Raw genomic sequence first — 12,367 nt, forward strand, 5'->3', positions numbered from 1 at the left:
ACTGACATCTTCAATTTCACTATCAGGAACTGGACTGCGGGTGCTCCTTTCAACACTTGCAGGGGCGTGCAAATGGTGGAAGGCGCAAGCTCTTCCCGTCCAGTGTTGGGAAGGTCAGGCATCGCAACCGACACAATTGGACTCTCCTTTGTGTTAGGCGCCGGGGTCCACTCGTCGGTGCGGCCCGGCGCCTAGCAACCAGGGACGCCGTGCGCGTACAGCCGCCGGCTCCCTGGCAACGCTAGACGCCGGGCGCACGGAGCCGCACGGACCCTAGCAACGGGGACGCCACTGGCGGACCGCGTTCCCCGTTGCTGGGTCCATTTAAATTAGTAAGGGCACCTGTTTCCTGGCCGTGCAGCAAGGCAGCTGCACGGCATTCATGCAATCAGCACTGGCAGCAGTTGATTGGAGGGCTTCGGTTTATATGCTCATGCAGTGCCTCATACAGACGCCGGTAATAGCTTCCTGCATGCTGTATCTGTTTGCTGAGAGTGTTTCTAGTCCTGCTGTATCCGGTCGTTCCTGTCCTCAGTTGTCCTGCACTCGGAAGTCGTCATCTGTTCCTAGAGTCCTGACTGAGCACCGTTAAACATCCAGTGGTGTTCGTGAGTCGCGGCGTAGCCGTGTGTTGCGGCTTGGCCGCTTTATTACTTATTATTTATTATTTGTGTTTCGGAGCTTTTGCGGAGGATTCCGCTCCCACAGATCCACTCTGGTATCCAGCGGTGCTGGGTAGGAGTAATGGACTAGTGGATTTTGGTTGTCCTTTTATCTGGCGGTTTTTCCGCGCATACTTCAAGTTTGGTTAGTTAGCTTGTTGCCCTTGGCCTGTTGTAGTCAGAGGTCCTCTTGTCATCATCCTGCCTCGGATTTCCCTTTGTCTCTCACTAAGACCGGGGGGCACCGGAGTTGGGCAGACATAATCCGCCTTTCAAACGTGGCTGCCAGGGGCTCAAGAAACCATAGTCTCGCAAGGGATTTCCGATAGCACGGGTGAGACAATAGAGTTAGGGCGCCAGGGGCAACTAGTCTTTCCTGCTCCCGTAACCAGCATTCCCTTCCAGTACTCTGGCCATTGTCATAAGATCTCCTCCGGTCAGGAGTACTGGAATCATAACATTATTACCGGCCTAACCAAAACTTAAAATTAAACAGGGTTTGATTTTTTCCTTATTCAGTTTTTTAAGAGTTATCGGCCTCATGAATCCCACAGGTTTAGGGCCAAATCCTGGTCAGCTCCTAGTCAGCCAGATTCAAGAACTTACTCAGATGGTTCAGGATCTTTCCCTGCGGGTGAAGTCGCAGGAAGATCTTTTACGAACTTCCCCGAGGGTAGTCCCTGAACCAAAAATGCACTTGCCTGACCGTTTTTCTGGTGATAGGAAGGAGTTTTTTAATTTTAAAGAATCCTGTAAACTTTATTTTCGTTTAAGACCGATCTCCTCAGGTACTGAATCTCAGCGGGTAGGAATCATTATTTCTTTGCTCCAGGGGGATCCTCAGACCTGGGCATTTGGTTTAAAAGCAGAGGATCCGGCATTGTTGTCAGTCGACGCTTTTTTGGGGTCTTTAGGGCTTTTGTATGATGACCCTGATAGAGAGGCATCCGCTGAGAGTCAGTTACGCGCTCTCAGACAGGGTAGAAATCCTGCAGAGGTTTATTGTACAGAGTTTCGCCGTTGGTCGAACGACTGTGGCTGGAATGACCCAGCCCTGCGCAGTCAGTTTCGCCTCGGCTTATCTGAGTCTATAAAGGACAGTCTCCTTCAGTATCCCGCTCCTGAGACACTCGATAAACTCATGGAGCTTTCTATTAAGATTGATCGACGTCTCAGAGAGCGGAGGGCTGAAAAAGGAGCACCAGTCAGGACTACTCCATGTGTATTTTCCATTCCTGAGGACGTAGAGGAGCCCATGCAGATGGGTTTCTCCCGACTGTCTCCAGAAGAAAGAGCCAGAAGGCAAAACTCTGGTCTTTGTTTGTACTGTGGGGGTAAGGGACATTTTGCCCGTAATTGTCCGAACAATTTGGGAAACGCCTCGACCAAGTGAATTGTGAGGGGGTTCACTTTGGTCTGCAGCTTATCTCCTCGAATAACTCCCTTTTAGTCCCAGCTAAAGTTTCCTTTGGCAGCCTCAGTTCTTCGGTGTCGGCTTTTGTCGACAGTGGAGCTGCAGGGAACTTTATGGACTTAACTTGGGCCAAGGCCTTAGGTATTCCTCAGTTAGCCTTGGGTAGGTGTATCACCATGCATGGTTTAGATGGGAGTCCCTTGTCCAATGGGGTTATTTCCCTCTGTACACCTCCTGTACTACTTACGGTAGGAGCTCTTCATTCCGAAAAGATCGAGTTCTTCCTTACCCATTGCCCAGCAGTTCCAGTGGTTCTGGGTCACCCTTGGCTGGCCTTTCATAATCCCACCATTGATTGGCAGTCGGGGGGAGATTTCACAATGGGGTACCATCTGTAATAAGGAATGTATTACGTTTCCCGTTAGAATAGCTGCTGCCATTCCCAAACTCATTCCCGTGGAATACCAGGACTTTGTTGATGTGTTTTCCAAGGGCAATGCGGACATTCTGCCTCCCCATCGGCCTTATGATTGTGCTATTGAGCTAATTCCCGGTGCCACATTGCCAAAGGGAAGGTTATATGCTTTATCCGGGCCAGAAACTGCGGCCATGAATGAGTATGTTAAGGAGAGTCTAGGGAAAGGATTTATCAGGCCATCTAAATCCCCTTTAAGTGCAGGCTTCTTCTTTGTGGAGAAAAAAGATGGATCACTCAGACCTTGCATTGACTTTAGAGCCCTGAATAAGATCTCAGTTAAAAATACTTATCCTCTGCCGCTGATTTCTGTCCTCTTTGATCAGCTGCGTTCGGCTGTGATTTTTTCTAAAATTGACCTGAGGGGAGCATATAACCTCATCCGAATCAAGTCTGGAGATGAGTGGAAGACGGCTTTCAGTACTCAGTCGGGTCACTACGAGTATCTGGTGATGCCGTTCGGCTTGTCTAACGCTCCGGCAGTTTTCCAGGATCTCATTAACGATGTGCTCCGTGACTTTCTAGGAAGATTCGTGGTCGTTTACTTAGACGACATCCTGATCTATTCTGACTCAATTGAACAACATGTTACCCAGGTGCGTCAGGTTCTTCAAAAATTACGTGAAAATCATCTATATGCCAAGCTGGAGAAGTGTGAGTTTCATGTCACGGAGGTATCCTTTTTAGGGTACATTATTTCCCCTCGGGGATTCTACATGGAACCTAAGAAGCTCCAAGCCATCCTTAGTTGGGCGCAACCCACCAACTTAAAAGCAATTCAGCGCTTTTTAGGGTTTGCGAATTATTATAGAAGATTTATTCATTCTTTTTCCGACCTGGTTGCTCCCATGGTGGCACTGACTAAGAAGGGAGCGGATCCTACCAACTGGTCACGTGAAGCTGAGTTATCCTTTCAGGCCTTGAAACAAGCTTTTGTCTCAGCTCCAGTCCTCAGACATCCCAACCCAGAATTGCCCTTCATTGTTGAGGTTGATGCCTCGGAGGTTGGAGTGGGGGCTATCCTATCTCAAAAGGATCCGGAGTCTCTGGAACTACATCCTTGTGCCTTCATGTCCAGGAAATTCTCATCCGCTGAATCCAACTACGATGTTGGTAACCGGGAGTTACTGGCTATTAAATGGGCTTTCGAGGAGTGGAGACATTGGCTTGAGGGAGCAACACATACCATTTCAGTATTGACTGACCACAAAAATCTTCAGTACATCGAATCAGCTAAGCGGCTGAATGCCCGGCAGGCTCGTTGGGCTTTATTTTTTACTCGTTTCAAGTTTATTATCACCTTTAGGCCAGGTTCCAAGAATACCAAGGCGGATGCCCTGTCACGCAGTTTTCTTCCAGTTCATAATAACAGTCCTGTTACTCCCATACTTCCGTCTTCAGTCATTTGGGCAGGCCTCACACAAGATTTATTTACCCAGTTAAAGCAGCTTCAACATCAAGCTCCTGGAAATACTCCTGCTGGTCGTCTTTACGTCCCTGAGTTTTTGAGAGCTACTGTTTTGACTGAATTTCATGATAGCAAAGTTGCCGGGCATCCGGGGATCTCTAAGACTTTGGAATTAGTCTCCCGCTCAGTATGGTGGCCTGGTCTTTCTAAAGACATTAAGGAGTTTGTTTTTTCTTGTCAGGTCTGTGCACAGGATAAGGTTCCCCGTTCCTTGCCTATCGGGCAACTTATGCCCTTAAATGTTCCTCTCAGGCCATGGTCTCACATTTCCATGGATTTTGTGGTAGACCTCCCTCTGTCAGCCGGATTCCGAGTCATATGGGTGGTAGTGGACCGTTTTAGCAAGATGGCTCATTTCATTGCTCTTCCCCGACTGCCATCTGCCCAGGGATTGGTTGTTTTGTTTCTCCGCCATGTTTTCAGACTTCATGGGTTGCCCACTGATATTGTTTCTGATCGGGGTCCACAATTCATTGCACAATTCTGGAAGTCCTTTTGTGCCTCATTAAAGATGAAATTGTCTTTAACATCCGGTTACCATCCCCAATCCAACGGGCAGACCGAGCGAGTTAATCAATCATTAAAACAGTATTTGCGTTTGTACTCAGCCAAACTCCATGTCAGGAATCTGCATTTTCCATCACATCACTGCTGTGGAACTACAGGTTCCAGCAGTTCAGTTCTGTTCCAGTTCTCGTTTTCAGTCCTCTGCAGCCTGGAGTACATAGTGCTTCAACTAACTCACAGCTGATCTGGACACCCAATCCAGCTAGTATCTCCGCCTGCAGTTTGTGTCCAATCACTGCTGGGCAGGTGGTATAACTTCCAGTTTGTGGCTCTCTCACATCGCCTTGGACAACACGTCACATCCCGTGAACAGGCGGCTCCTGTTTGCAATCCTCTGTCTACAGAGATTTCCTTGTGTATTAGACCTGTGGAACAACAGGTCCCAGCTGTTCAAGTTCCGTTCCTGTTCCCAGTTGTTCCTGTGTTCCTGTGGAACTACAAGTTCCAGCAACCCCTCCAGCTCTCCTGCGACATTCAGTGTGCAAGTTCCTGTGTTCCTGTGGAACTACAAGTTCCAGCAACCACTCCAGCTCTCCGGCTGCATTCAGTGTGTAAGTTCCTGTGTTCCAGTCTCCAGATCCCCGTGTTCCTGGTTACCTGCTTGTTACTCTGTGTTCCTGGTTATCCTACTACAGCTCCGTGGAACTACAAGCATCAGCAATTCCTGCATTCATTTACAGGCTTCACACCAATCTCCAACACAGTGTGCTTCAGCCTCAGCTGTAGAGACTCCATCTCCAGGTGCAGCTCATCACCTCACCTGTGAATCAGCTTGCAAGCTGCCTGTGCTTTCCAATAGCACTGTGAACCCTGCATCAAGTCTTCTTCATCTGCTACCAGGTTTGCTACCATTATCATCACCTCTGCTGGCTCCACGTGTTTATCATCTCTGGTTCCCATACCAGCATATTGCCATAGACTCTCACTGTATTGCCATAGACTCTCACTGTATTGCCATAGACTCTCACTGTATTGCCATAGACTCTCACTGTTTTGCCATAGACTCTCAGCTTCCACGCTGCATCATACCCATTGCATTTATTATTGTTTATTTCTCCAAGTATTCCTGCTGCCATATTGTTTTATCTTTCTGCTTAATAAACAACATTGTGCACATGCGCAGGAATCCAATCCAGTATCCTCACTTCTTCCATCCTACCTCCACTGACCCACTAGCGCCCCCTCCGGGGACACAAACCAGACCGAACCTGACAGTTTGTCCAAGGCCCATGGACTCGGATGGTGGTCAGAATGTGGGGTCAGGGGCCTTACAAAATCTGGTCTCCCGTTTGGATGGTCAAGAGGCTGCGCAGCAGCATATGTTCCAGTTTCTACAGGGAATGTCTATCCGTTTGGATACCTTGCAGCAATCCCTTCCAAGTTCTGTTGTTTCTCCAGTTCCTGTTCAAGTCACTCCTGCTCCAGTCATTTCAACTTTCCCTGCACAATCCGTTCCTGTGGATGGATCTTGCTCAAGTCAGTCCTATGGCAGTCCCTTCACAGCTAACTATCCAGAGAGAGCGACTTCCTCCTTTGAAAGCTTCAAGACTCCTTTGTTGTCTGCTGTGAACTCTGAGCCAATAAGCACTCTTTATCATCTATTGGAACAACTTCAAAGTCTCCTAGCAAAAATCATTCCAATGATGCCAGAAATCCTGGGTGGTGCTTTAAACGCAGTGAAGAGTACTGCTCAAAGTATTGAGACTAGTGCGACCTCCGTGTCAACTTTTCTTCAAGCTAAAGTCTCTTCTCCTATGCAGAGAGAGGGCAGATTCCAGAGCTACCCGCGCTCCAAACTCACGGAAGCTGAACGCCGGCATCGCAAGCAGCTTCACCTCTGCTTTTACTGTGGGAGTTCTAGTCATCTTATTAAGGACTGTTCCTTCCGTAACTCAAAAGTTGGTGACAGGTTCCAGCATCACAGTGTTTTCACCTGCAAACCTTCCAACGTATCCTCTACAGTTTCAAGTTCCTTTACCCGGGACAGGAGTGTCCAAAAAGTATACGATTGGGGTCCTGTGACAAATAGACCCAATCCCAAGTTCAGAAATCAACAGAGACTATCTACGTTACCCATAACTAAAATAGTTTCTGTGCCTACAGCCCGAGAAGGGGCATCTGTGCCTACAGCCCGAGAAGGGGCGTCCGTGCCTACAGCCCGAGAAGGGGCGTCCGTGCCTACAGCCCGAGAAGGGGCGTCCGTGCCTACAGCCCGAGAAGGGGCGTCTGTGTCTACAGCCCCAGGTGGGGCATCTGATGTTGTGACCCCAGTAGGGGTATCTGATGTTCAGGTTCCAGAAGTGGCATCCGGGCATGCAACTCAAAGAAGTGTGTCTGATCTATTAACCCCAGGAGGGGTCTTTGGAGTTTCATCCTCAAGTGAGGAATCCAGGGCCAAGATCCCAGGAGGAATTCTTAAAGCCACAGATACTGACATGAACTTTTGTTTGCCAACTTCAGAGAGTGCTACCAGCTCAGTACCACTCCAAAAGGGATCATCAGAACATCCGGATTCTGTCTATACAGAGTCAAGTGTCAATGGACCTAGCCCGGTTCCAGCCGTCGGTCCAAAGTCTCCACTGGTTCCAGCCAGCCTGAGTGGCTCCAATGATGGGCTACCTCCTTCGGTTCCAGCCGATTCCAGAATCCTCGGATCAAATCCGGTCCTATCCGTCAGTCCGAGGACTCCACCGGTTCCTGTCGCTTCAAGCTCTTCCGGACCCAATCCGGTCCCATCCGTCTGTCCGGATCAGCCTCCTCTGGTTCCAGCCAGCCCGAGTAGCTCTGTTTCCAATGCTGAGCTACCTCCTTCGGTTCCAGCCGATTCCAGCATCCTCGGATCAAATCCGGTCCTATCCGTCAGTCCGAAGACTCCTGCGGTTCCAGCCGTCGGTCCAAAGTCTCCACTGGTTCCAGCCAGCCCGAGTAGCTCTGTTTCCAATGCTGAGCTACCTCCTTCGGTTCCAGCCGATTCCAGTCTCTTCATATCAAATCCGGTTCCAGCCGGTTCAAGCTTATCTGGACCCAATCCGGTCCCATACGTCTGTCCAGATCAGCCTCCTCTGGTTCCAGCCAGCCTGAGTAGCTCTGTTTCCAATGCTGAGCTACCTTCGTCGGTTCCTGCCGATTCCAGTTCCTCTGAACCCGGTGTGGTTCTCTCCAGTGTTTCAAGTAAGCAACTCCTGTCGCTATGTCCAGAGTCTACAGTTCTTGCAGATATTGCAGTTGCCTCAACCCAGATGGAGGCTCTACGCATCTCACCCCAAGATGAAGCTTCTAGCGTTCTGTCAACCTCAGCAGAGAATTCCCGTCAGTCAATCCAGGAGATGACGTCCTCTCTCCACCCTCGAGCATTTCAAGTTGATTCTACTCCTGCTTCTGAATGCTTATTTCAGTCCTCAACTCTCAAGTGTCCTACATTGTCTTCCGAGACTTCAACTGACATTCAGCCTTCCAAGTGTCCACCAGATACAAAAGCTCCAGTCTACTTTGATGGTGACTATGCTCAGTTTCGTGCAGTGGCGAGCCAATACCTCGCTTTTACTGAGTCTGAACCTTCAGTGACTATTTCTCCAGCCAATGCAATCAGATACTTCCTCCTGTTCTTCAAAGGTAAAGCATTGGACTGGGCGAATCCTCTTATTGAATCTAAAGATCCGCTACTGAGTGATCTTCCCGCTTTCTGCGAAGCCGTAAAACAGGAGTTTGCTCCAAAGTTTATGCAGTCAAAGTCATCTGGGCATTCCGGCCAATTTGTCAACAGTTTATCTACTGCTAAATCCTCTCCAACATCTCTGTCTGTGCAAGATCAGGATACATTAGACCAAGCTATTAAAGATTTCCAAGCTGTAAAGTCAAGACAAGGTTCTCAGACTACAGATTTGAAAGTTGCATATACTCCCGTGTCTCCATCCTACAGCAACACTTCTGAAAGTATTGACTCCCCGGATTCAACATCTGATAAGTCTTCCAGTTCTCAGTTTTTCGACTCAACTCCTTCCAAACATGAACAGGTTCTGTTGCATCAATGTATCAGAGATTTCAAGAATTACAAGAATTGGAGAGCTCAAAAACCAGCTCAAAGTCTACCATCTGTTGATGTAAGTGTTAGCTATGCCTTTTCCCAGGAAGTAAATTCTGTCTCAAATGACCATGAATGGTCTACTTGTTCCGACGGGGAAAATCTGTCTTCTGAAGATGAAAGTTGGGAAGACTTTTGAGGACCTCTGCTTTTGTGTATTTCTAAGTTCTTTTTCAAGGTTCCTCCAAGTTCCAGCGTGGGTGTTCGGTGCCCACCCATAAAAGGGGGGGTACTGTCAGGAATCTGCATTTTCCATCACATCACTGCTGTGGAACTACAGGTTCCAGCAGTTCAGTTCTGTTCCAGTTCTCGTTTTCAGTCCTCTGCAGCCTGGAGTACATAGTGCTTCAACTAACTCACAGCTGATCTGGACACCCAATCCAGCTAGTATCTCCGCCTGCAGTTTGTGTCCAATCACTGCTGGGCAGGTGGTATAACTTCCAGTTTGTGGCTCTCTCACATCGCCTTGGACAACACGTCACATCCCGTGAACAGGCGGCTCCTGTTTGCAATCCTCTGTCTACAGAGATTTCCTTGTGTATTAGACCTGTGGAACAACAGGTCCCAGCTGTTCAAGTTCCGTTCCTGTTCCCAGTTGTTCCTGTGTTCCTGTGGAACTACAAGTTCCAGCAACCCCTCCAGCTCTCCTGCGACATTCAGTGTGCAAGTTCCTGTGTTCCTGTGGAACTACAAGTTCCAGCAACCACTCCAGCTCTCCGGCTGCATTCAGTGTGTAAGTTCCTGTGTTCCAGTCTCCAGATCCCCGTGTTCCTGGTTACCTGCTTGTTACTCTGTGTTCCTGGTTATCCTACTACAGCTCCGTGGAACTACAAGCATCAGCAATTCCTGCATTCATTTACAGGCTTCACACCAATCTCCAACACAGTGTGCTTCAGCCTCAGCTGTAGAGACTCCATCTCCAGGTGCAGCTCATCACCTCACCTGTGAATCAGCTTGCAAGCTGCCTGTGCTTTCCAATAGCACTGTGAACCCTGCATCAAGTCTTCTTCATCTGCTACCAGGTTTGCTACCATTATCATCACCTCTGCTGGCTCCACGTGTTTATCATCTCTGGTTCCCATACCAGCATATTGCCATAGACTCTCACTGTATTGCCATAGACTCTCACTGTATTGCCATAGACTCTCACTGTATTGCCATAGACTCTCACTGTTTTGCCATAGACTCTCAGCTTCCACGCTGCATCATACCCATTGCATTTATTATTGTTTATTTCTCCAAGTATTCCTGCTGCCATATTGTTTTATCTTTCTGCTTAATAAACAACATTGTGCACATGCGCAGGAATCCAATCCAGTATCCTCACTTCTTCCATCCTACCTCCACTGACCCACTAGCGCCCCCTCCGGGGACACAAACCAGACCGAACCTGACACTCCAGAATGATTGGTCCGAGTTTCTTCCTTTGGCGGAGTTTGCTTACAATAATTCTTGTCATTCCTCCACTAATGTGTCTCCATTCTTTTCAGTTTTTGGTTTTCACCCCAGAGCTAATTCTTTTTTTCAACATTCTTCTGTTTCCTCGCTAACCTTAACCTCTCATCTCAGAGTCATTTAGAAAAAAGTGCATCTTGCCCTCAGAAAAGCGGCATTTTGAGAGAAAAATTTTTCGGACAGGCTCTGACGTCCTTGCACTTTTAAGGTGGGAGACAGGGTATGGTTGTCGACTCGTAACATTAGACTTCGACAAACCTCAGCTAGATTGGGCCCCAAATTTATTGGACCATTTCATATTATTAAAAAAATCAACCCAGTTGCTTTCCGGTTACGTTTACCAAGAGCACTCCGGATCGGAAATACGTTCCATTGCTCCCTGTTGAAACCATACGTTTCTTCCAGTAGATTTCCTCTGAAGATCTCTCAGGGGAAATCACCAGTAGATGTACAGGGACAACAGGAGTTCTTGGTGGAGAAGGTTCTCGATTCCAAATTGTCCCGGGGTCGGCTTTATTTTCTGGTGCACTGGAGAGGCTATGGTCCAGAGGAAAGGTCTTGGGTCCTGGATAAGGATCTCCATGCCCCAAGGCTCAAGAGGGCATTCTTTCGGGAATTTCCTCGGAAACCTGGCTTTAGGGGTTCCTTGACCCTTCCTCAAGGGGGGGGTACTGTTAGGCGCCGGGGTCCGCTCGTCGGTGCGGCCCGGCGCCTAGCAACCAGGGACGCCGTGCGCGTACAGCCGCCGGCTCCCTGGCAACGCTAGACGCCGGGCGCACGGAGCCGCACGAACCCTGGCAACGGGGACGCCACTGGCGGACCGCGTTCCCCGTTGCTGGGTCCATTTAAATTAGTAAGGGCACCTGTTTCCTGGCCGTGCAGCAAGGCAGCTGCACGGCATTCATGCAATCAGCACTGGCAGCAGTTGATTGGAGGGCTTCGGTTTATATGCTCTTGCAGTGCCTCATACAGACGCTGGTAATAGCTTCCTGCATGCTGTATCTGTTTGCTGAGAGTGTTTCCAGTCCTGCTGTATCCGGTCGTTCCTGTCCTCAGTTGTCCTGCACTCGGAAGTCGTCATCTGTTCCTAGAGTCCTGACTGAGCACCGTTAAACATCCAGTGGTGTTCGTGAGTCGCGGCGTAGCCGTGTGTTGCGGCTTGGCCGCTTTATTACTTATTATTTATTATTTGTGTTTCGGAGCTTTTGCGGAGGATTCCGCTCCCACAGATCCACTCTGGTATCCAGCGGTGCTAGGTAGGAGTAATGGACTAGTGGATTTTGGTTATCCTTTTATCTGGCGGTTTTTCCGCGCATACTTCAAGTTTGGTTAGTTAGCTTGTTGCCCTTGGCCTGTTGTAGTCAGAGGTCCTCTTGTCATCATCCTGCCTCGGATTTCCCTTTGTCTCTCACTAAGACCGGGGGGCACCGGAGTTGGGCAGACATAATCCGCCTTTCAAACGTGGCTGCCAGGGGCTCAAGAAACCATAGTCTCGCAAGGGATTTCCGATAGCACGGGTGAGACAATAGAGTTAGGGCGCCAGGGGCAACTAGTCTTTCCTGCTCCCGTAACCAGCATTCCCTTCCAGTACTCTGGCCATTGTCATAAGATCTCCTCCGGTCCGGAGTACTGGAATCATAACACTTTGGGATTTGTGATTTCGAAGAACGCACAGTTCTTTGCTGTGCTTTTGCCGCAAGTCTTTTCCTTTTTCTAGCGAGAGGATGAGTGCTTCCATCCTCATGTGAAGCTGAACCACTAGCCATGAACATAGGCCAGGGCCTCAGCCGTTCCTTGCCACTCCGTGTCGTAAATGGCATATTGGCAAGTTTATGCTTCTCCTCAGACGCTTTTAATTTTGATTTTTGGGTCATTTTTTTACTGATCTTTTGTGTTTTGGATTTTACATGCTCTGTACTATGACATTGGACATCGGCCTTGGCAGACGACGTTGATGGCATTTCATCGTCTCGGCCATGACTAGTGGCAGCAGCTTCAGCACGAGGTGGAAGTGGATCTTGATCTTTCCCTATTTTTTTAACCTCCACATTTTTGTTCTCCATATTTTGCGCACAACTAAAAGCCACCACAGGTATACAATGTAGATGGATGGATAGTATAGTATTACTTATACTTATGGACGACGAGTGACGACACAGAGGTAGGTACAGCCGTGGCCTACCGTACTGCTGCTTAGTGCTTATATATAAATATAATATACTGTATAACGGACCTGGTGGACAGT

The sequence above is a fragment of the Pseudophryne corroboree genome, chromosome 5 (genome assembly GCF_028390025.1).
Source record: "Pseudophryne corroboree isolate aPseCor3 chromosome 5, aPseCor3.hap2, whole genome shotgun sequence".
Lineage (NCBI taxonomy): Eukaryota > Metazoa > Chordata > Amphibia > Anura > Myobatrachidae > Pseudophryne > Pseudophryne corroboree.